The sequence below is a fragment of the Chlamydotis macqueenii genome, chromosome 2 (genome assembly GCF_036417535.1).
Source record: "Chlamydotis macqueenii isolate bChlMac1 chromosome 2, bChlMac1.mat, whole genome shotgun sequence".
Taxonomy (NCBI): domain Eukaryota; kingdom Metazoa; phylum Chordata; class Aves; order Otidiformes; family Otididae; genus Chlamydotis; species Chlamydotis macqueenii.
The window spans coordinates 85,495,129-85,521,925 of NC_141557.1; positions in this window are offsets into that span (position 1 = coordinate 85,495,129).

Genomic DNA, 26,797 nt, shown 5'->3' on the forward strand with positions numbered 1-26,797 from the left:
TTTACCCATTGAATCAATCTCTTAGGTTACTTTTCTAAACTATGTGAGTGACAACAGTTTATGTTCATATCTATAACATGTTTCAACAACTGAAGGTTTTGAGGGGTTTCTCTTTTTGTTTTGCAGTTCTCAAAACCATTGGGTGTGGGAAATGCAGTAGATATTTCCTGATTTAGCGTTTGCTGCTGATTCAGCTGACTGAATGATTCTCACTTGAGATAAAAAGACTAAACCTACACTGTGAAGGGTGATACATTTAGATATTGCAGTACATGAAGACGTTATCCTTATAAAACTGTTATAAATGTTCCAATTTATGTGCAAAATACAATAAAGGCAGTAGATATGCATTGATTGTGCTGATCTGTGACTGTAGAGGAATAAAATCTAATCCATAATTAGACAGTTAATACAAAATTTTAGTCCTTTTTTTTTTTTTCCTACCTACTTGGGAGCAGATCAAGAGTGATTTAAAGTAAAGTAATCCAATCCAAGCAGAACAGACCAGATTCTGTATAGACTGTTGCAGAATTGTTGCAACTATGGATGGTGATTTAGAAATTGCTCTTAAACTAAGCAAAATTATTTAGAAAAATATTTTTTAGACCCAATTATTTGACCTGTACTGCACTAACTTAAAAGGAAGCCCGGATGAGAATAGCAAATGAAGTCTTCCTTTATTGTGAATATCTCAAGTAGATCAGATATTAAATGGTAACAGTAATGGTTTTGCTTTCCCTTTTTTCTGATCATTTCTTCACTCAGGTTATATTTTGTACCAGAAAATCTCCCCCAGTCTATTTACAGATTTAGTACAATTTGGGGTATAAAAATCCATATTCATATGAAACAAACACATCAAAGATTAAAGAAATACATATTCAATAAATCTGTGTACTGCTGTGAAGAAGGAATACTTTCTCTGCTCTCCTCCACAATGCTGTTTCCTATTTACCGCCTCTGTAACAACAACGATAAGGCACATCACACGGGACAGTAAGAGCATGTGCTTTTCCTTCCTATTTTGTGTGATCATATTAATGAAGTTTTGGTCTGGCATTACAAAAGCAAAATGAGAGTGGAAGATCTGAGCTGCCAAATACTTGGTGTTAATAAAGTAGTGTGTTATTTTATCAGTCCTGAAGTATTTCTCCATGCTCATTTCAGATACATGCAAGATACGCATAAATACAGTTTCTGCTGTGCTGTAACAGGTCTTAGGATTGTTTTGTATTTGTGTCCAAAAATCTTATTTCTACAGTATTCTTCCAGCTCAATTGCTTTTTAAAAATTAGCTCTACTATCCTGTATAATAAAATAAATTCCTTTTTTATGGAAATATCTAACTAAACAGAAACTATTCCTCTGCTGAAGAAGAGTTCTCAAGGTTAACAGGAGTCTATTAATTATCATTCCTTTTCCAATTTAATCTTTTCTGAAAGGTTTTTGAAGAGATAGTGCTTTCTCATTTACAGCCCTTAATTTTATATGAAAATACCTAGCAATTTTGCTTTGGAACTGATGCTTATTGTAAGAAGGTTTGTTGTTTTTTTTTCTGGACAATTGTTTAACAAAGTTTGAAATATTGTGGCTATATTATGTATCAAAACTTCACAGATTGTGTGAGTTTGCTGTCAAGCTTTGTAGTATCATACTAAAATTATAAGAACGCTTTATTCTGCTTGAAGCTCGTGGTGGATTTATAGAACACAGCATGAAATCTAGATTTTCTTTCATTTCTTCTCGGTTCAGTCCTTCTGAATCCTTCTGTCTCTCTCTCTTTTTTTTTTTAAATATTTAGCATCTGCAAATGTCTGTGGCTCAGTTTTTTCTCGGTTTTCCCACTGTGATTGTTAAATTTGTAAAAGTGTATCTCCTGTAATGTAAGTATAATAACATGATGACCACCTAAAACTTTTATCAGTGTTGTGGTCTAACCTCATTAGGCAGTGAAGCCCCTCATAGCTGCTCAAAATCCAGACCACAGCACCATATGAGGTACTATAAAGAAAATTAACTACATCTCAACCAGATGCAGTACAAGCTGGTTTTGATGTTCTTATAACATTGAAGCAAAGCTGTCAGAGAGGTACACAGAGTTGCACGTAAGATACTGGGATAGGTTCAAAAGCACAAAGATATATTATTGCAGTCTGCAGCTGACAGCAAACAGCCATTTCAATGGTGAAAGTTGCTTTGAGGTATAAAAAACAGAAAGAACAGTGAAATAGGAAAAGAGAAAGTGAGGGAGAAAGGAGAGGGAAAACTCTTCCCAGTGTCCAGTTATGAAAAGAAGCAATGGGGATCTCCAAACAAACATTCTTCCCTATGTATCTTATTTAATATGGGAGGATTCCCCCCGAAATGCTTTTCCTATAGTGACTCTACAATGTCTGTCAGGACCTTCTCAACCACCCGACTTGTTTTTCCTGCTTGTGAAGCTGTCAGAGCTGACTAGATCAGGGGCCGGTACTGCATGCTTTTTGGCTGTTAATATCTCTGAATGAATATTCCTGTCCCCACTAATATAGCCAGAGGGCAGCTTGGAGTGGTAGGATGAACGGCAAAAAAGAAGGGTCATGTTTACACTGATGGCAACTGCTTTCCCATGAGAAGTTGCAGCAGCAACACTACTGAGGTTGTGGGAGCAAGGCCATGGGAATAACCAAAACAAAACAAAACAAAACAAAAAAACAACCAAAAAGGCATGAGAAAAATATGGGGAAAACACTGTCACAGAAGCTATGGAAAATGCTGCCACAGCAGCTTGGGTGAGAAGGTTCAGAGCCGGCACATCGTAGAGTGGAAAAAATGAAGACCCTTAGCAATACAAAAGGCTAAGATACCTAAGGAACTGTGAAACAACAGGCTGGTACCGCCTGAAGAATTAAACACTCTTTCTTAGGTTGAGGAGAGAACAAAAATGGAAAGAAGTTAAATCCTATGCTGATCTATAGTGTAAAACAATGGCACAGTTTTTTTGGTGGCTTTTTTTTTTTTTCCCCAGTCTAGTAGAAAGATATGGAATTGTTTGGGACTACTGCATGCTTTAAACAGAAATTAATAACATTTTAAATGACTGCCAGATTTGTAGAAACCAACTGACTGAAAGAATGAGACTCATTTTGTGGAAGAAAATTTGAAATACTAATTTTGAAATGTTGAGACATATTTTTATAGAGAGTGTGACATTGAATTACATCTGCCTAGAGTGCTGTAGGCAATTATGGTTCAATCAGCTACTATTGTTTTCCTTCTTTGAGCATGGTATCTTCTGTAATCTACCAAACAAGGTAAAACAACATATTTAAAGAAATCTACTTAACCAAAAAGAGAAAATAAGGCATGAACTATATGAACTAATGGCACCTGGAAGAAATGCAGTTTATATTTACTCTTTGTATTTAATTTTATATATTAAATGCTGTATTTTGATAAATCTAAACTCAATTTTCTCATTGCAATACGCCCGATATGTTTTCTATTGAAAAATCTTAGCAATATTTTTTTTGTCACATTTACTGTTAAGATTAATCTTATAAAATATTATGAATCTAACATTTTTGTTTAGAAAATGTATTACAAACTTTACAAAGAGTGTCACACAGACACCAAGAGATTTTATGGAATCAGGAATTCATAGTTCATTTCTGTTTCTTGACAATTAAACCACTGTCTTCTTGTTGTTGCCAACATGCTTTATTTACTGAGAAGTCATGTTATTTGCCTTTACTTAAGGTGTCAGACTGTAAGACCTTTAACTTGATTTGCAGATATGTGTATAGCATCCTTTGTTCCAGGTCACTACCTCTGAGTCACCAAAGTTGGAATTTTTTATGACTAAGTAAAATAAGATTGCTTACTTCACAATATTGTGGCTCTTTGAGATACGTTGTCCATATACATGACATAGCAGAACCTTTGATGTTATATTGTTAGCCAAAAAAAAAAAAAATCCCAACATTAGAGATGATCCCATTCTTTTTTCTTTCGAATGGCAGCTGTGATAACACCAAGAACGTTGTCACAGTCTGGTTTGGAACAGGTATGTAAGTAAAGTTCCTTTAAAATATGAGGTTTCAAAGTTCAAATAAGAAGTAACACTGAGTATGGATTTTTTTGAGGCATGTACCTTTATAAAGGAAGAGGAAAAAGAATTGGACTGTGGTGAGTGCTTTGAGTTTCAGCAGTCAGTGTTTGGGAGCACTGCTGCTACACTCACATTGGTTTTCCAGGGTGATGTCCTCTTCCATGTTCTTCTAATGATCATAAGAAGTGCTGTCTACCTTGTCTCCCATGATCCGCACCAAGCAGAAGCAGTCTGGATACAAGAAGGACAGAGAAATTCCTTTAGCAACTGCTTTACGCAGTAAATAAGAATGACAATTATCAACTGCCACAGATAGCAAAGCTTGTCACAGTACAGATTACAGATGCTTACTGCAATTCATACAATCACAGGGTAGTTGAAGCTTGGAAAGGATCTCAGGGGGTCATCCAGTCTGACCTCTTACTCAAAGCAGGGTCAACTCTGAGGTTAGGCCAAGTTGCTCAGAGATTTATCCAGTCAGGTGTTAAAAATCTCCTGGAGGCTGCACAACCTCTCTGGGCAACCAGTTCGAGTGCTTACTTGTCATCATGGTGATGATGAACAAGTTTCTCCTCCTTTCAGATATAAAAATAAATTCAAAATAAAGCCTTGAGTTCATGCCAAGAACACTAATTTGATCTACATTTTTCTACTGAGCCAAGACAAAATAAATTATTTTTTTCCAAGACTAAACTCTAACTTTTAGATCATGTCACTTTTTCCTATGTTCCTGTTTCCTTAACATTTAAAAAAAAAAATGTAAAAATTCATTTCACTATATTCTTAGGTCCATTATTGCACAAAAGTAGTTATTGAAGCAAGATTGTTGTCTGGGATTTAATGTCTGAGTTTTTACTTGAGGGCTTGCTTTGCTTGTTTGTCTCGTAGTCTAGGTATTTCTGTTGTTATATGCCATAGGAATTCAGCATACCACAGTACTGAGAAATGTAGTCACTATTCTTATTTTTCATTTTTAAAAGTCAACAGTTTGTTATAGCTTTCTAATTTTCAGAAAGTGGAAAATTACAAAGAACCACAGGCAACCCATCTGAATTTCATGTCATTGTTAAGTCTTTCTAGCTGTATTCTTAGATGTACTCACAAATATTCAGCTGATAATGGCTTTTGGCTACTAGAATAGTGCAGCTAGAAAAAAAAAGTCACTACTGTCCTTTAAAAATGTGTATTTTAATCATCATTTTCAGCATGTTTCAAAGATCATACAGACTTGCAGCTCTGCAATCTCAAGGTATCATAAACTTTCATGGATAAACCAAAGGAAATAGCCCTTTTGACTTCTGTCATTTAAACAAACAAGAAGGACAAAAGTGAGGTTTTATCTAAAAAGTTTATCTGTCTATATTTCCTTTTTCCCAAGTAACTCTGCAGCATTTATTACATCAGGCAATACATTTAATATCTACTTAACATTATAAAAAAGTACTTCACTGTACTTCAGATTTAGAAAGGTTATATAGGGTAGACATTACATAATATGACTGGAATAATCTCTGGTTATAACCTTTAGATGGATACAAAGAGTCAGTGATATAGCATAGATTTAATATCCTACTACTGCCAATTAGTTTTGCTTCACTTGCTTCACTTTATTTTGCATCCTTGTCCTATAACTTGTCTTGTCCTTGATAGATGTGCATGTCTAGAAACGAAATATGGTCACTGCCAGATAAACTCCTGCTTTCATCAAGTGAAAGTTCTTTAAATGTTTTATAGCTCATTCTTCACCTCCTCTGCTGTACAGACTGCTGTATTAAAATGGTACAGTAATAGTAATATCTGTTTAAGTACAGCATGTAATACATCAGCTTAGTAACTCCTTTGCCATCAAGTAACACTTATCTAGGACCATAAAGACAGAGGCTTTATTTTCCTCTGCAAGTCTGTGACCTCTCTACTAATTATCCTAGGCTCAAGATCAGCCAGGCAGCAAGAGAAACAGCATGAGACAATGGCTCAGTGCTTAAGAGAAGCCTAAACATTTCCCAGAAAAACAACGGGCTTCGTCTTTACCAGGCAGGGGGTCAGTATCATCGGCAAAGCATGAATGGCTACCTACTGCGGGATAACCAGGATTTCAGAAGCATCCAAAGCTTTGCTGCTGCTCCAAAAGCTTACCACTGTTTAACAGCTGTCACAAGGCAGCTAATGACCACAGGGAATGCATCACATTTCCCTCCTCAGAGACAGCAATGTACATATCTATCATTCTATATATAGATTGAAAGATACACACATTCATTTGTTGTTTTTTTTCATTAATGTTATTCACTGATGGCAGTATTAAAAACAGAAAAAGAGACATCATTCCAAGAAGTATGATTAGAGAGAGATAAGATGCACAAAGTTAATGAATTTAAAGCAATGGCAACCTAAATAATAGTTTTAGATGTAATACAGATGTATTGAATGTACTCATGAAGAAGTCAAAATGCGAACAATAAGAGTTCATTTAAGTCACTGAAAATCAGAATATAAATAAAAATTATTATGTACGAGCATAAATTATAAAACAAGTTTGTGTTATAATTTTTGGTACTGATGTCCACACAAGGTTGTGTAGGTCTTGTTGTGATGTTGAACACAGACGGCTAAATTAAGTGAAGATGATCAAAGGGCTGGAGCACCTCTCCTATGAGGACAGGATGAGAGTTGCGGCTGTTCAGCCTAGCGAAGAGAAGGCTCCAGGAAGACCTTACAGCAGCCTTCCAGTACTTAAAGGAGGCTTACAAGAAAGACAGGGAGAATCTCTTTAGCAGGGCCTGTTGTGAAAGGATGAGGGGTAATGGTTTCAAGACAGAAGGAGGCAGATTCAGATTAGACATCAGGAAAATATTTTTTACAATGAGGGTGGCGGAACAGTGGAACAGGTTGCCCAGAGAGGTGGTGGATGCACCATCCCTGTAAACATTCAAGGCCAGGCTGGACGGGGCTCTGAGCAACCTGATCAAGTTGAAGATATCCCTGCTCCTTTCAGGGGAGTTGGACTAGACGACCTTTAAAGGTCCCTTCCAACCCTAAATATTCTATGATTCTGTGACAATGAGGTTTAAGCTGAATGTATTTCAGATTTAACTTTCTTACTCTTCTACTACATACATATAGAAACCAGGAAAAGTCACTCTTTTCTTACGGAACTTATTTTTCAGTTTGTTCTTGTAGTATGTAAATACAATAGCAAATTGTACCTTTTCAAAAAATAACTTAGAAAAACATAGAGGAGCTTACTGGTGATCAGGAACCTTTTCTTCTGAGATGAAAGGAGAGGTTGTTTTTTGGTATGGAGTTTGGGCTTTTTAAGGCTCTTTGGGACATGGGACACTTTGGCTGCATGTTCTATATTTAGGTAAATGAGGATGTGCTTTCTTGATTGCCCTTTGCCTGTAGTTGTGCATGTAGGCCAGACTACATAGTTTTTCTATATTAATTGTTTTTTTATCAGACAGGTTTTTTTTGTTTTGTTTTGTTTTCTTTTGTTTTTACTAAGTGCATACATATCCTTACTGATGAGGACATAGGGACTGATCTATTAGATGATTTGTCCAAACTTCCATAGTAAATTCACTGACTGAAACTCTAGAACTTTAATTTCCTAACTTCTGCTTGCATACTGTCCTGCAGAAAAACTGTTCAATAATACTTGGAGTTCCAAGTATTACTCCCATATACATTTCAAATGCAGAGACATGATTCCACATGCAGCATTTCACAGATCTTAGAAACTGAACTGGTGGAGATCTGTTTCACACCTAGGAAGGGAGAAATAGGGATTCACTTCTGTGTGCATCAGCTGTTGGCACTGTTGTCTGTCAGATTATTCCCTGAGCAGGTGCAAAAAAAAAGCCATAATATCAAAGCATAAAGCATATTTAAAACTGTGTTTTCTGCACTGTGATTTTCCAGCCATTAATTAGTGTCAGTTCAGACCTTTGCTCTTTCAGGGCAAATGGAATTGGATTTTCTAGCTAACAAGTGTTAAATCTCCAAGTCTTATCTTCCCCATTGGACAGGACAAGACAGATTTCCAAAATTCAACTCATTTAGTCTGAGACTTCTAGGCTCTATTTTCAACCTATAAAACTGAAATAAGGCTTTTTCACTTTGCAGAATCATTGTGAAAATGAACTCCGTAATATGTACAAAACACAGGTACCATGAAAATGACAGACATGTAATCAGATAGATATATGATTCTTTGGTCTTCATGAGACAAAACTTTTTCCAATTTGAATTTATAAACATTTCACAAACTAGAAGAAACTAAGATTTCAAATTTTGGCAAACAAATATTGCCTACTCTCATGTCTCTTTCAATTTGCTGGGTAATGATAGATAGCTTAGCTCTTTGCTTAGGACAGGTTATTTCACAGCATGAAATGACCTTCCAGTCTTCAAAAATGAAAGAAGTAACTTTCAATTTTTTTTTTTATTTTGTGAAAAGTTGTGACTTCAAAACTTGCTTGTAATAGACTCTTCTATGCCTTTTAATTTTTTTACTGCTTTGACCTTCCATTTAAGTCTATTACTATTATTATATGTTGATGGTAGCTGTTCGAACTCAAACTAAATATTTTGAAACTCTTCTCATATTTTATTGTCTTTCTATGATAAACTGGGTAGCTGAGTTAACACACAATAGATATGAAAAAATAAGTCAAAAATGAAAAAGTTGTTATCTTCTTTAGGAAACAGTAAAAAGTCTTGCTAATATTATGAGGACAAATTTGGAAAAGGAACCATATTTCTGCTTATACAGTGAGGGTATGAGGAAGGCACTGCACCTTTAAGGAGGGCACAGCATAATCTAACCCTGAATTATTATTTGCAGAAGTGATTTGACTGCTTCTTGACCACCATGGAGCAAACTGTGGCCATTGCAGGGAAGCTATGTGATTTAAAGTAGCTCCTTACGTTCTTATGGCGACTAGGAATTGATCTGTGTACAGATGTGTCAGGTTAAGGATTTAAGTCATGACCTTTAGCACAGTACTCACTGGCTCAAGTTTAAAGTTTGTGGATAGGCACAACTGAGTTTGTTACTGAGGGAAAAATAAGATTACCACCTACTAAGGACTTGATCCAAAGTTTTGAATCCCATTTAATATCTTCCCATTTCCTCAAATTAGCTTTTCATCACAATCAAAGTGCTCAGGGTGGAATTTTCAAGTCGGTTTAAAAAAAAAAAAAAACAAAGCAGAATAATGAGAGAGAACAAGATAACTTCCCTCCACCCCTCCCTCTTTCTGGGCTTAACATTATCTCTACCATCTTCCCCCCTGAGTGGCACAGGGGGAAGAGGGAGCGTGGGTTATGGTCACTTTACACTGCTCCTTCCTCATTGAGGGGGGGGGAAGAACTCCCCACGTTCCTCCCTTGCTCCAGCATGGGGTGCCTCCCAAGCGCTACAGTCCTTCATGAACTGCTCTGGCATGGGTCATTTCTTCCACGGAGTGCAGTCCCTCCGGAACAGCTGCCCCAGCACGGGTCTTCCATGGGCCACAGCCTCCTTCAGGCATCCTCCTGCACCAGTGTGGGGTCCTCCATGGGCTGCAGGTGGATCTCTGCTCCTCCGTGGGCCTCCATGGCCTGCAGGAGGACAGCCTGCCTCACCATGGTCTTCATGTCATCCAGCAAAGAAAAGCAGGCAAATAGAGGCTGATGGAAGCTGCTGGAAGAACAGTCCACTTGCTGCCAAAGGCACCTTCTGGTGGAAAATACTATTGCAGTATTTGTCATGTTTGAAGCAAAGCGAAAGTGTTTATTTTTTTATTTTATTTTTTTATATATGTTTATTTTTCCTCTTACGCCTTAAGTTTGTCATCTCCTGACTACATTATATAATCAAAACAGGGAATAAAGCCTAAAGGCAATGGAAACTCTTGTTGCTGTGCTCTAAGCATTGATGGATATGTTTCTGAAATACAGGATAAGTTTACAAGATGAATTTTCATTTGCACAACGACTAAAGAGGTTTCACCATCTTTCATTAGGTGATGAAGTAGGGGTTTCTATCTATTTGAGTGTAAGAGAACCAGAAAACTAAGGACTTCTCTTAAATCATTAAGAGTCATATAAGTCTCTCTTTAGGGGAAAAGAGATGTTGAAATTGAGATCAAAATGTAACTGCAGTTTCATTATTTGAAAAAGGATCAAAGGCTCATTTTATTGTATAACTGGAGCTTCTAAACAACTGTAGATGCGACTGCCTGTATCCATTACCATAAAATATGCTTTATAAAAATAGGAAAGGCCTGATCCTGGGGTGTAGATCAAGCAAATTAGTTATATTAAAGATGTTTAATCTAGTAGTTTTGAGTTTGAACAGAACGTTATTACTTGTTTAATTCACCTTCGTGTCTAAAGTGAAAACAACCACAAGAAATGAAATAACGTTTAAAATATTCAGGGCAGCAGCATATGCCTCAAGAGATAAGACTTTCACTGTTAGTTTAATTAAGAGACCAAAAAGCAAGCTTCAAGTATTGTTTACAGGTTCTTGACATATTCACTAATGAATCATAGGATGCTGTAAAGGTTATTCTGCCTATTACAAAAGAAGTGCACAATAATTGGTTTTTAAGCAACTTATTTTCTTTGCGAAGTTTTATTCCATCCATGATAGATCAATGTTCTTGAAATGGGAAACAAAGAATTTTTATTATTATTATTTTTTCAGCTAGCTAGCTAGCCAGCTTCCTATGTGAGACAGAGTACAGTGACACATTGTTATGGTCATTGTTGTAGATTAAGGAGTTAAGTATACCGAAGCACAATTTTTACTGCTCTGTATTTCCAGAACACTTAATCTATTTTTATGAATATCAGGAATGTTTGGTGCCACTGTCAGCACACCAGATAACAAAGGATGTGAAAACTCCAATACATTCTTTGCTTTAGTACAATTAAACTTTGTTATTTCTGCATGTATATTTATCAACCTGATTGGTAATTCTTTTTCTGTTAAGATCTTTCTCGTGCACACACATACATTCATTCTTCAGTATTTATCTGTTATATTAGACAATCTCTCAGCTAAAACAAAACAGGAAACAAATATATGTTTCCAAATAAGTTATTTTAGTATTAACAGAGATGATAGTGCATCCTGCCTCTCATATAAGGGGTGCTAGACAATGTATAACAGCATCTGTATTAGCATTATGCCAGATTTAAGAAATAGCTCTAAATACAACATACTTTGCATAATAATGTGTTGCTCATCTTCTTCTGTCTTCTAAAGAACAGGCATCAGCTTACTTCAGCTGTGGGACACTACAGAAGGACAGATTTTGAGATATAGTATTTATAGTTCTTGTTTTCATTTAGAGTGATATCTAGATTAGATAGTCAACATAGGAGAGCTATTGACTTATCCATATGAGCAAAGAACCTAAGTGCACCAGAAGATCAAAGATTCTGTATTTTCCTGTTTGAAACATATTTGTTGTTTCTCCCTTATTAAAAGGGGAGAGAAGATGGAATGCTGTAAATCATTATTAAAATATATTTTTTGTTATTCAACTTAAAAATAAAATAAAAAAAAAAATCTTATCCCTCTTCACATCACTAGGAATTAAAGGTTAACATTTTACCTGAAAAAAACAGACTGACCATACTGGGCACTGAAGGGAGAAATAGTAATCTGAAGTCGTCTGAGCTATACACACTCAAAGGAAAGGAAGAAAAGCTAACGTTCAAAACCTACTTCAAGGGTGACTGTGAATAGTAAATTAGATACAGCTGGTGGTAAAGTGTGGCTGGAAAAAGACCATACCTGTCCCTGCTGAGGTCTCTAGATACATTTCCATGTCCGCTTCAGTTTCTCTGCATTTTGTGCATGGATCCAGATTTATCGGTCTCTGGCAGCCAACAAGTGTACAGAAAAAACCTGGGGGAAATTACATCTCCCTCAGCAGCAGGTGGTTTCCCTCTGGCAAGACATTTTCTGAGGACCTTAAATGGCCCTATTTCATTTCCAGTCAATTTTTAAAAGCTGTGTTTAGTTTTGGAGGAGACTGTCTTCAACTCTGATGTTCATGCTGACATATTGTGTCAGGTTGTGCCCTGAAAGATTCAGCTGCAGTCAAAATGAATGGCTTGTATCCTCTCCACCTGCCCCATAGCCTCTTCCACCTGCTGTAAGTCAGTCCACATTAGGAGCTTTACCACTTCTGCAAGCCCCTCTGTTCCCTCCAGTGGAGACATGACAGTGAAGAGCTCCCTCTGCAAGACAAAAAAAAACTCAGTTAAGATTGAAAATGAACAGGTTTTAAAGTAAGGAGACCACTTTTTTTTTCTTTCTTTTTTTTTTTTTTTTTAAGGCTATGTACCTCTGACAACAAGGATCAGAAATACTATCATTTCCCCAAGTGTATCAGGTAACAAATTCTTCATAAGGAAGGAATGCACTGAGGAGTTAGCTAAAACAGCACAGATTCAGTAACTTGGTGCCTGCAAGTCCCCTAAAATATTTTGTGTAAATTAAGCTGTTGTTTTCTACCCGTATACTCCCTTGCCACCTGCACTCATCAGTCTGGACCAAATTACTTCTGCTTATGGACAAAAAAGAGAATGTACAGCTTTTGTCAAAAGCTTTCAACCAGATATGCCCCAGAGTGCCTTAGGATCAGTGAAAGGGTTTGAGGACCTACTTTGTGCAGAGCCCTGAGAAACAGGAAGGTTAAAAAAAAAAAAAAAAAAAAAAAAAAAGCAATCTCTTGATTTCTCTGTTGTTCAGATCCCACAGTCCATTGTTTGTAAATAATTGTGATCATATCTGAGATACTATACTTTGTTACTAATTTTGGTCCTAACAAAGTACAGAACTCAAAATTTTGGTTGAAGAGCAAAACCAACTGCTATCTAAATGAAAAATAAGTTTTATTTGAAAATAACAAACAAATTATTCTTATAGATCATACGTTTTCACACAGACGTATTTTCAACACCTTTCACGTAGTCCTGCCTATGGCTTCCACATCTCTCCCTCTTTTCTTTCGGCAAAGAATTAGAAGCAAGTGTGTTCTTGAATACCACACCAAATGAAGAGAAAAGCAGAATAAGCCAAATGAAGAATGTCTAACTTCTTTCCCAGACGATACATTTTAACATCTTTTCAGTGCTTTTCGTAACCACTGAAAAAGTAGATGTGAAACAGCAGTTTGAATACCGCATAGGACTTTTTAAATACAAAGCTATAACTCTCATGGTAGATTTGGATATTTCTCTAACCATTCACATTAAAAAATCAATCCTCCACCTGGATTTAAAATGAAAACCTAAATGAAGCAATTATTGCTGCTGGGTCCCAAAAGAGCAAATAAGCTTATTTTGTAAGCTTATCATAAAGTCTGTAATTTAAATATCTTGTCAAATGGGTGAAACATGCTTTGAATTCTTCCACAGTATGCTTATTACAGGTATGTAAATTATGGTCTAGGGAGGAAAAAAAATAAGTAAATCTCAATAGTAGGATTCTCAGAATGGTGAGGGAGAGATGTAGTATGCCAGAAGTTTCTTTATGGTATCAGTAGTTAAAATAGGCCTTGGAAATGTAGATCTAATCAGGTGAATCTTCACTTGAAGGAAGGATAATCTTTATTTATTTGCTTTTTTGTAGTCCTAGTATTAACATATAGTTCTCACAATTATATGAAAGCTAAGAAAGAATTCCTAGGTCAAGAACAACAGGAAAATCTGAAGAATGGTGACGGTATCGCTATAGTAATCACATGGAAATCTACTAGGCAACCCTTTGCTTTTTACTTGAAATTTTCACCAATTAATTTTAAGAAGTGACATTGCTTTTCTTCTGGTAGAAGTCTTCTCCATACTTCAGAATTTAAAGAAAGATAAAGGAAATAATATAGAGAAAATAATAAACAAGATGGCTGAAATAATGTAAGTAATCAATATTGTCAGAGTTATTCACATATAAAGGAGGATTTTATTTTTACTCTCAATGCTAAAAATTCTACTAATGTGGTAGTACTAAAATGTACTGTCCAAAACCCAGGAAAATATAGCAGTATCCAGATGTTAATATTCTTTTATTGAATAGTGGACTCTACAGATCTCACCTATCCAGAAGGAAAATCATATTACCCAGAAGTGACAGAAAAGGAAATTAAAAGGCTCATGGCTTCTTGTCGTTAAATGACACTTGCTAGGCTCTATAGTGGTAGCAAGTAGCAGTTCTTCTCTGTCTCAGAGTTAACGTAACACATTTTTTATTTTGTAAAAGTTTATTTGACGGTAGAAGTTACGTGAGATGGAGGGAACCTACATGAAAAAAAATATTCCCAGCCAAAAGCTGGCAGCTGTTCTTTTTACCTCAAGATGCAAACAGGCGCAGACACCCAGATATCCAGTTAAAAGAGAATTACGGAACTTAGTATTCAAAAAGCATTTTTTTAAGTTTATGTGGCATGGATACATTTTCACTGTGTGTAAGATGGATCATCAGGATAACATCCTTTAAAAAGAAATGTTCAAGTAGTATTATGTACAGTCTTGGACACCTAGTACTGGGTAATTTCAACAATTTTAAAGAAAAAGAGAGGAATGTGTTTAAATTGAAATGTTGCTACAGAGAAAACTGTTGTTTCCTGCAAACTTTTATGTTTTGTTTGGAATTGCCTTCAGTGCCAACCACACTGCCGTGTGCTCATACAGTTGGATCTCTTTGGATTTTATGAGGGTATATCTTGCTTTTCTTCTGAAGTCTTCAAAACTGTCTATGCTGTTCTTCAGTTCCCTAGCAGGGAAAACTATATTCTGTTTCATATTCTTATGCACAATCTAGGAGTGTTTTTTTTTTATTTTAGAAGTACTTACTAGAATTCAGACTTCTCTCTTAGCACCTCATAACTTCGTGGCTTCATGAGATTCACGCTAGTTTGAATCTTATTTCCTTTCATACCGTCATGCTCCTTTTGGTGTGCAAAGGGGAGTAACAACTTATTAACTGCTTTCTCTGTGTTCCCACTGACCATTGTTCTGATTTGACTGAGCTAAGGATTTCATAGCCTTTAGGCAAAGAGAGATTTTCACAAAGAAAGATATTCCTCTGTATTGTGTCTGGTTAGGACGGAAATAACTTCCCATGACAGTCCTCATAGTGCTGTGCTTTGTATTTACTTGGAGCTAGAATGATGTTGATAACACACCAATGTTTTGGCTACTGCTGAGCACTGGTCCCACAGTATCAAGGCTTCCTCTCTAACACCACCCACCCCTAAAAGGCCAGTAGGCTGATGGTGGGCAAGAGGTTGGGAGGGGATGTAGCCAGGACAGCTAACCCAAACTAATTGAAGGGATATTCTATAGTATATGACATCATGCTCAGCAATAAAAGTTAAGAGAAAGGAGGAAGAGGGGAACATTTATTATTAAGGTGTTTTGCTCCAACACCATTATATCTCCCAATCTATTGTAGGAGGTGGAATAGTCTAGTTACATAGCTATGCTGTAAGTGAGTGTCGGGTACAGCAGAAGGGCCTTTGATTCTGATGAGTTTTTGGACAATGTTCAGTGCATCATCATGCAAAGGTATCTGCCAGCTCTACCAATAGAAGCCATTTAGACACATTGGCCTGGGGCTTCACACGAGCCTTCTGGGTTCTCATAATTTTTGAGAGAACATAGCATGTTAAAAGGCCTGGTGGCATTTGTTCTGGACTACTGGTAGGCTGTGAAGAAAAAAAAAAATCAATTCACTTGTATCTAGTCCTGGTGCATGGGAACGTCATAGATGCTATTCCTAATGGTCTATCAAGATAGACTAAAATTTAAAGTTTGAGAACATCTTTTACAAAAGCTTGTGATACATCCCTTTCTGGTTTCAACTAGTGTCTTTTGATGCCATGACACAAGAGATGACATGTCACTTTTTGACTTTGGAAATGAAACTAATACTTGGAACTAGTATTCCTATTATACTTGACTGGAGTTCTGCTGCTCAGTGGCAAGGGAGTAGAATTCGGCCTGCTGTATTTAGCAGTTCTTGTACTTTGTGACATTTAATTAAAGTAACTAAGATCTTGTTTTATTAGAGGCACAAGGAATGCAAGTTGACTCAAGGTGTAGCTTCAAAGCAATCTAGTTAAATGTGTATGTTTGTGTAACTTAATTCAGTGGCATGATTCAGTTTCCTTTAATCTAGAAATGAGAAGAAATTAAACAAAATTACATATATTTTGGTCATAAATTACTATTTCTATGCACGTATTTGTCGTTGACAAATAAGAATATATGACATATGCTTATGTCATATAAAAGTTAAAGAAGGTCATTTTTCTTCAGCGTCTCTACCTAGACAAGGTTTAAATTATTGTTTTTGGCAAGCATGTCATCACATGATAAAACTCATGTTGTGATTAGGGTGAATGTAGGCATTTATCTTCTGCTGACAGCTTCAGACAAAAGGAAGATAAGTGAAGGTATTGTAATTGTAAAGTGACCTTTCTGCTTTAGGGATATTGACAGCTATCCTCTTATTTCTATACAGTATGTTTGCCATCATGATAATTAAGTTTTTGTTGGTCTATCGGTTTTTATGCTTACAGTGCTCTCTCTTGAAATGTTTGTAGATTTCATCCAGTTTTCTCAAGATAACATTTTCTGTGTACCTGACAAAATGTCAACAAATACTACTTCATGTTTTCTTAAAAGGACTCTTGCTTTTTCATGTTCATATCAAACCATAGTTTTGCTGACCAGAAAGAAATACGCTTTTTCTTTTTCAGTTTTAAGACACATATTTCTTCATGTATAGCCCTATGGGATCCATCTGGTTAAAATGCAGAAGACTAGACCAACAGCAAAAATTCTTGTATAAAATAAGAAGCCATAAAATTATATTTTGAATACAAGAAAATGAACCTGTATTTGCAACTCAGTTTTCATGAACTGCTTAAAAACTCAGGCAGCTACTCAGGATGGAAACTCAGGATGGAAACATTTATTTAATGATTATTAAAATAAGCCTTATCTTACTGCAAGCTCATGGTGGAGACTGTTATTCATTTTGCCAGTGACGAAGTGACAAAAAGGGCTAGATAGCAAGGAGTAGGTTTGAATTTGATTTGGCAACCAGTCAGGTAAATAAAAGAGCCCTGTTATATTTTTGATGTTCAAGTACATGTGAATAAATCTATCTTTCTAGCTGCTACTCACACTTCAGATGGAATCTCTGGCAAGGTGCTAGCACTGGGCATAGACTTTCCACTTCTTGGTCAATACCACTGAATAAATGCAAGAATTATCCTGATTTATTGCAGCTGTAAACTATCAGAAATTTACCATCCTTCTTTCCTCAGAGGAAGGAGGAATTTTGACTTAACAGTTTGGCTTAAGTCATAAACTAGATGTTAATGTAACTCCTCTTTGACAATGTCACCCTGCGATAGTCAGGTTGATTCACTGTTGCCCAGAAATAGAGCTCAGCAAATAATTCAAGGGGCTTCTTCCTCAACTTCTGCAATATCTGTGACTAGTCAGCTGTTTCCCAGCATTAATATATTATTTGTGTGTTTGACAACTATCTTTTAAGTGACTGCTTTTTTAGATTGTTTGTGTATGTATGCATGATGACAACTTGTGAATAAACAGACAAATCCCATGCCTGAGAAGAAACACTATAGTTGATGAGGAGATACTTTCCCCATAAATGTTGCCTTTCTTATATTGTTAAAGCACTGCTACTTCAATACTAGTGTTATAATTTATCAATGTACATTTATGCTTTAATGGAAGACCATTTAAATATCTTTATAAAGAGTTTCCCTCCTATTCTGTTGTGAGTAAAGTGAATTTAACAGCAAAAGATTTTCAAAGTCACAAATACCTCACGCGAATTTCAGATAAGGAACTTAGAGGTAAGGTAAGCTCTTCTACATTTGTACTTTGAATTTTATCTTTACATACTCTGTAAGTGATGGGATTCATGCTACAACCTGAAAAAAAAATTGAAGTTTTAACACTCTAAAATGTATCTTCAGGAAAATATTCCTGAAGCTATTCTAACAGTTTCTAGCTTTCCAAGTCAGCAACAGTTGTGGAAACATAAGTGTCTCTTTAGAATAGTATTTTACATAAAATAGTTTACATTCTACAGTTTATGATGAAGAAAACCTTCTATATGCTATAATGACAAGGACAGAAAAATTCACTGAAAAAAAACTCTTCCCTTATTTCTTCATAAAATATCCTTATTTATGTCTGATATGCCACAGAAGAACTGTTGTTTACAACAATATCCCTTTTAGAAATCCAATCAATAAAAGACATTTATTTTCATAATAATTGGTAATCATTGATCCTGTCAATCAAACATGTAGTCTTGCCTTCCTTTTATACATGTAGACTTAAACATTTTTCATTTCTTCAATAATTTTACTACTTTTCATGTACTTTCAGGATGTTTGATGCCTTCTGTTCTTAAAAGACCATCAGTAATATCTGACAGTAGGCTACTGTCAGGCTACTAAAGACAGTAGGGGTAAGGTTACTGGATTTATTAAAATGAGAATATTCTGTGCCAACTTGGACTTAATGTGTGATAAGTACTATGTGCCAATACACACTCTAACCAAAAGCATGTAGATGGAGCCTCTCAGAACCACTGAAAAGACCCCAGGTCACATGAATCATGCATTATCAGCTGCTATTACTTAATTTGCCTTAAGAAGGAGCTATCTTCTGTCAATGAGAATGCTTTATCAAGGAAAGGAAGAAGCAAATATAAAGAAAAATAAGTTATTTTACTTTCAGATCCCTAGAGGGGTCTCTGCAATTGGAATTGTGACTGAAATTCTGCAACTGTGGAGAGCCAGAGCCACATAGGTGCTTACAGATCATTTTGCGTACTAGTGTTCAAGTTTTTGAATCATTCTCATAGACTCTGTTTGCTGTTATTGAAAGTAGACAAATAGAAAAATATAGATGCATACGAAATCTTTATGGATAGCAAGCCATATTGTGTAAGCGTCATAAAATAATCTACGCCTTACATGGAAATACTGACAATCAGTCCAAATTGTTTTATTTCTTGTTCTTTCAAATGCAGCAAAGGAAAACAGCAAATATGTCAATTTGTTTTTATAAAAAGTCCTTATTAGGTAAAGATTTGTTAGAGATAAAAGGACAGAAGATAGATAATATTATTGGCAACCACTATAGTAATATGCTGTTTAAGCTCTCCAGGTACAATAATGCTATTTTAAAGTTTCTTTTTCCACTTTGAAAAACCCAAACCAACCAATGTGGAATTTTTTTTCTTTCATGCTATAATTTGGAGACCTATGCCAGGGACATGGGCAAACTCTTAAAATTAGATCTGGATCTGGACGCATGCTGCTTTATAGGTTGTAAAGATCTAATACTGGATTCAAAAGTTACTTCAGTTTCTTACGCATATTCTACCTACCTGCTTTTTATGAAGAGCAAACAGTATTAATGTGGCCTTGCACTGTCAATGTATCATTATCTGTAGTCAAAATTTAAGTAGTTCATGCATAATATTATAAAAGAATATGGCATGTACCCTTACTTAAGGTAATTCCTCTGTTCTTATGGTAGCAAAAAGTGAGTGAGGAATGAAAATAGAAGTATGTAAGTTACCTAAAAGTCTCGTACAACTTGTCTTTAAATCTATGCTTTGGAGCTGTCAATGCCAGAAGTTATGATATAATGTATAAGAGGAATATGGAATTATCCATGCAGAAAACATAAAGAAATGTGAGTCTAAAGATGAGCTTTAGAGTAGTTACTTATTCTAGATAGTAGTCTCTATAAAATTATTTTTTTCCCTGATGCCAGTAATTTTAACAATAAAATTGAAAGGATAAAAAATTGGTCTTTAAAGGTGACAATGTGGTGATTGAAATGAGTGATGTTCCTACACATATAAAGCAGCAAGAGCTTTTCCTCAGTCTTTAGTGGTATATAAATCAATCAGTCTTGCAGAGCCAGATCCAGATTTTTTTTTCTCATTAGTAGAAGATCCTTTATATATAAACAGATTCCTATAAAAACAGAAGACATTTGGCTGACTAACAGCTCAGCCTCAAACAATATGGTTGTCTCACCTGTTACGATATATTTAAACAATAAAAATGAAATTAATCATTCCCAATTAATTAAAAAAAAAAACTACTTCAAGAATGTAAAACTGAAAACAAACTTAGTATATTAACTTTTAAATTACTGTCTGGAGACACCACTCTACAATTGTGAGAGGAGTTCAACAAAACATTTCCACAGATTTTTTTTTCTTGGAGAGGAATCAGATTTGGTGATACACAAGCATTCTGCAAGATCACTATGGATTTGCCTGATGTAGTGAAATAGCTGATAGCATTCAATGTTAAATTGAATCTGTAAGGAAATAGTCTAGATTTTTCTCTCTTAGAAGTCATCTTTGCAAAATTATATTCTTAAAATGGAACCTGTGTTTTATTGAGGAAAATCCTTCTGATGTAATTTTTTTTTTAATAGCATTGAAAGAAAAATCAGGTGATTTTTAGTCCCAGCAGCAGAATGAGATTTTACGGTTCATTCACCACACAAACTGTTTCCCTGAAGGTTTTAATTCCAGGAACAATCATTCAGTTTTGATGGGCAAGTTGATAAGAACAAGAGGGAAACCATTTCACTGATCTATCAGTATAGGTGAACAACCTGTCATTTTAAAAAATAAATTTTAGAAATGTATCCAGGTCGCTATGTCCCACAAATGGCATAGCAAGCCACACCCAGTGAAACTTACGAGAGAAATATCTGCCACAACTAGAGGCATCTATATTCAGAATCATCAAGATATTTTAGTACAAAAAGAAGAAAAAGAAGGAAATTTCAGGCATGGACTCTGAAAAGTAAATCATTTTTTGGCAGAAAAAAAATAGACATTAGCTCAAACCAAATTTCACGTAGACACAGTTCTCAAATTTTTCACATAGTTGGCTCTGGAACTCCATCCTCTTTTTCAGATGGAAAATGGCTACATAACAAGTATTTGGACTTTTACGCTTGTGAACTATGATACAGCAACAAATTCTTCTGCTTATCTTGCATCTCTTTTCTTGCAGCCTGATTGCACTGATCTTCCAAAACATTTCTTGGGGTCCTGAAGCAAGTATTAAATTGTCTACAGTTTTCTCCTTATTACATTACACTTTACTTTGGCTTATCAGTTCTCTTCATGTTCTTTACTGTCCAGAGACTGTCCAGCAGTCTCAGTTGATTAAAGATGTGGGAGTTAATGCTGTACAGACCTGTAGTTTGGCTTTCCATCTTTACTTTTGATTCCCACAGTCCCTGGTGCAAGACTGATTTTTTTCTTTTCATGCATACACTTTCTTAAGTACTAGATCTAGCCAGATTATTTTCTTTATTGCTGTGCTAGATTAAATTGTACCAATGATGCTAAAACAATACTCACATTTGTGCCTCAGCCAATCTTTTCTTTTTCATTGGCCTATTCACTTAGAAACTTTTACATCTCTTCTATGGGGATTGGCTTTAACTCTGAGCATTTACTTATATGGCACTGTAAGAGAATAGAAGGTCAAAGGGATGAAAGAGGAAGAATCCACAAGAAAGAAAACTAGAAGAAGTAGCTCTAAGGGCTTATGGAGAACCAGTCTGTGTAAAGATGAGTTCCACCTATAATGTGCAAGACAATTTCTTTCCTAAACGCTTCTTTCATTTTACTTTTGTACCTTTGCCCTGACCCAAAATTTGATCTCTTTTTTCCAAAAAGTTCATTACTTAATCTTCTTATTTCTCCATTAGTCATTTCACTCCAGCAACATCCAATACTGCCAGGAATTTAAACCTTTTCCTGTGTTGGCTATGATTCTTAGCCCTGTTGACAGGTCTAAAATATAACTTCTTGCAATCTGTGTAAAGATGAGAAGTGTAATGATGTTTGAACAGCAGCGTTATGTGGACTTTGAGCTTTGTGAATTCAGAATCCAACACAACAGATTGTGTTGGCTAGATTGTGTCTTGAAAAATAGGAAGGAGAAACACAAGAGCAAACTTCCTTAAGGAATAATGGTAGGCTTGTTTCTAAGAATTTTTGGGACAGTACAGAATGCTGTGAGGCTGCAATTCCACCTTGTTTCCATCTGCCTCTTCAGTTATCCCAAAACAGCTAGAAGATTACACAATTCCAGTGTCTAAGCAAACTGGGTTAAATAGTGAGAAAGGTTTAAGACATCATATTGTTCCCTGTATTTGATGCTTGCAGATGCATTTTGCTCAAAAAAAAATCAACACACTGAGTGCTGCACTCTTAAATTTATACAGGACTCAGCTCTGGAAAATCTGATCCCACTTGAAACTTGAATGTTAGTATTAGGGTATGAAAGGAAGGCATGGAGGAAGAAACTAGCTACCTCTGTGCTAGCAAATTCAAGCATGTGTAGAAATGTCTGTGGGCATGAATTTGGCCTCTGCTAACTACTGCCTTCCCGAATAACTCCCAAGCACATTTTAACAATTAAAGTGCTATCACAGGATAAAATCACAGAATCACTCATGTTCGGAGGTGTCACAGAGAAAAACTTTTAATTTTGCTTAGTTTAAACGAAAAGCAGGTTTGAAATAGTTTATTAGTTTGCTATTGACATATAATTAACCAGCAATCAATGAACTACACATGCAGGATAAATATCGTTAATATAGCAGATAAAGCAGAACACATTTACAAAAAGTTAATAAATTCATACAACTTTCTGAATGTGGCTCTATAATCCCAAGGAGTTCTAATCACAAACATACAGTCTTACACACACAACCCCTTCCTGACAGCACATGTCAGTTACAAGTACCCCCCTGCCCTGTTTGGAGGTGCAGGCTCTGCATTTGTACACCTTCAATTTGTAAAGATTCTTGTCAGTTCATTCCTTTATCCTATGTAGGTGTTCTGAGTGGCAGCCCTGCCCTTGAGCGTATTGACCACACATCCAGCTTGTTGTCCACATTGTGGGGAGCATTCCTGTTTGCTGCTATAGATGGTACTTTATCTATGGTACTAGCACTTCAATTTCCTCACTCTCCCACTGGCCTCCAACAGTGTCACAGTAGGCATAACAACCTTACATGTCCATCCAATGTGATAAGAAGACACCAGAGAGAATCTGAAGCATACACCAAAAAAGGGTTTGGTTGCTGCAAAGACTAAAGGAGATATAAAAAGTCATCAAGGCTGAACATGAGCAGCAAAAGTGGACTTTCAGGGGCTGGAGCATCCCAAGGGACACTGGCAGCAGCTGTGTGCTGGAGTACTGAAAGCTCATTGAAGACTGCAGACCTAGGGAGAGTTGGGGGCAGGCTGTTTCTTAGAAGGAGGACGGTGTGACAACAGTAGATAATGGCAGACATATTGTACTAGACAATTATACTTCTGAACAGCCACAGAAGCCTCTGGAATATGTTCTGTGTCAGGATCTGTGTCAGCTAATTTCCAATCTGAACAAGGCTGACTTGTTTTGAGAAACAGGAAATTAAAATCACATAGAAGAGGCTGTACCATGCTGGTAGCATCAGTGACAGAGGATGTTCCTGAATATGTTTAACTTACCAGTGTAAATGTAGCCTGCCTGTCTTCTTTTTCATACTTCCCTTTCCTGCAACTGCACTGTGCAGTAGCTCAAGACACGTATTTTTTCCAACATTATCTTAAATTGATTGTCAATGAAGACTAAATTCTAACTTACATCTATGGCAAACCATTAGGATCCAGTGGGAAATTACACTGCAAGATAAAATTGTAAATTGAGTTTTTGTTTGGAAATAAGTACAATATACTATAATTCCTTTTATTGTGTAAATAACACAGCAGTGAGACTGCTTATTTCTTCAGAATACTTTGGTTATATATTACCAGTAACTGGGTTCAGTAAGCAGAAAATACAGCTTTCTTTCAAAGACTGACAGTTCCATGCAAGTCCAATGATCAAGAATTCCTGAGGGGAGTTTCTATTCCCTTTGGGTGGAAAAATGAGAAAAAGCATAAGACATACATTACCCATTCACACCTCCTCTAGGGATATTTGGAGAGGCAGTCTAGCAATCTGAGCTGATGAGCAGTGGATTTTCCACTTCACAGGAAAAGCCAAAGTTTTGCATTGTATCCCTTTTTGAAATGAAAACTATAAGTGCAACCATGTTTTCCATTTGCAAATTTCCAGGCAGCTTTAATACCTGCGTATAAACTTAGACACTGGGATGGTAATGGATGCCCAGAAAGGCTCAGTGAAAGAAAATATCTCTTACTCGAAACTCATTTTTTGGTGACCAGACTTCTAGAAAGACTAGCTGCTCATTACTACTCTCCTATGAGGCATGTGTTGCTGCACGTTGCACAGATGATGAGAAACAGTGCTGACTGAGACAACATTTCTCGGAGACATGGCACAGAGGACACACTGTAAGAAATGACACAACTAGTCAATTTACTGTGAATGTCACAGAGGTAGCCTTACAGCAAAAATTAGGATCTTCAACACAGGAGCAGAGGTGAGCAAGCTTTGGTTAGTCCTTCTTTCGTCCCTCCGCAAAACAAATGCTTTGTGTAACTTCAAAGTAGATTCTATGGTTATGCCTTCTGGCAGAACCATTGAGTCTGGAAGGCTACTATCTGGGCTACATCTCATTAGATGCCCCTAAGACTCTTGAACAACATTGCTGGTTATTCAGTTTGAGGCTTTCTTGCTTAATTGTCATTATTTTGTACAGTTATTTCCTGTACTAACTAGCATGTCTGATATTGTGAACAGCTGTGCGAAAGAGGAAACTGTGATTTGCAGCAAACATGTCTGCTAGTCAGTGAAGATTTTGCAACTACTCAGAAGACATGACTACATTAAGATGAAATATGCTAGTACACGTGTCTTTGTGTAGAGGGAATAGTCTAGATGCTTGTAATGTCTTGTTATTTCATGTTAGTGAAAACTTAGTAAGAATGAGACATTAATAAGGTACAGGCATAGCTGACACAATATAAGATATCACCAAAAAAATGTTGAGGTACTGTAGTCATTTCCAGAGAAGACCTGTTCATGCCTGCTATCTTCTTTTCAGGACTTCCTACCAAGTTTTAAAATCCTTTACCTACTCCAGCTGTAGCCTGTGACCTTTTCTGTCAAACTCTTTGTTATATAAAGACAAGATCAACCTTTTAGAGATAGTTTTGGTGGTAAATTAGATAATGCAACATATGGGCTGTTTCAAGGGCTAAATGTACCTTCCTTCCTTTGAAGATTGATAGTAGGAACTAATGCCTGTGCAAAGAAAAAAAAAGAGGGTGCTGGAAAAAAAATGTGAATTTTATGCCTTTCCCTACATTATGATTATGAGGGTCATTGTGCTGATGTTAACCCAGAGCAGGTGATGCCTGTCTCAGACCAGTGAGCCTTGTCATCAGAGGTCAGATAGAAGCTTACAGCTGGGGAGGGTCAGGCTGGGGAATGAGAAGGAAAAGCTTGCTGAGACCATAATCCCTCCACTTATGTCAAAACAGATTTGAGCTATTGTTCAGCCTGTGGAACCTCTATTACCGTTAGAAGTCATTCTCTTTGAAAGCATTCAGAAGCCTATGGATGGGAAACTTGAAATGAGCACAGTTTAAAGGAATTCACCTGTGTCATTTCAAGCAGAGAATAGCCTGTGCCCTACGGTTATGAACACAAAACACAGGCACAGTGAAAGTCTACGGTTTTATGAGTTTTGGTTTTAGAATAATTGCAATCATATAGTTTTGATCTATTTTCCTAATTGTTATCATTTAATGTATAAACAAAGGTAACTACTTGCCTTAACCTTGGTCTGAGGGGTAAAGTTTCTTTAGTTATTGATGGAAGCAGTACTTGTAAATGAGATATAAGCTGCCAAGCATAACCACAATGCACAGCTGAAAAACTTTGCTAAGTGAGACAAGAAACCCAGAAGAAAATTAGAACCCATTGCAGGATGAGTAAAGCCCACATAAGGGATTTAAAAAGACAAAAGGTTGGAAAGTATCACTTTGGTCTGAAGAGAGCTCAAGAGTTATGTGGAAGTAAGAAGGGATGCAACATGGGAAACAGCTACTAAGGCTAGCCATGCATGAGCTCAAGACTTCTGGGAAGCTAAATATTAACTTTATAAGTAGAGATAAAGAAGGGTAGTGGAGAACATGTAAGTTTGGAGATTAATCTAATCCATCGTCTTTAGACTGAAGGCCAGTAAGGCCTAAGCAGGATTTTTTTCATACTCTCTGAAATCACCGTTATGTTGAGACAGTTATCAGCATTTAGTCAATATAAAGTATTAGTAAGTGCATGAGCATCAGTCAACACATTGAAAGTAAAAACTGATGATGTGATTTGATAGAAATAACAAAATATCTAGATGCATTGGTCATAAAATAAAGGGCCTTTCAAAGAATTCAAAGGAATGGTTTGCTTGAGTTTACAAGAAAACTAGACACATATGCTGCGTCTCAGACCAAGGCCATAATTCTCAACTGTCTGATTTAAACAAGCTTCTAGGTAGAAGAAGCAGAGAGGATAAAAGGTTTTATTCTTTGGTGGAAATGATCCTAGGAGACTCGATCTCATAGAACTTGATGGAGAAACAGAAAAGAACAGAGCAAAGGCAGGTTATTGTTTTTGTTCTTAAGTGTAATTAATTGTCTCTGTT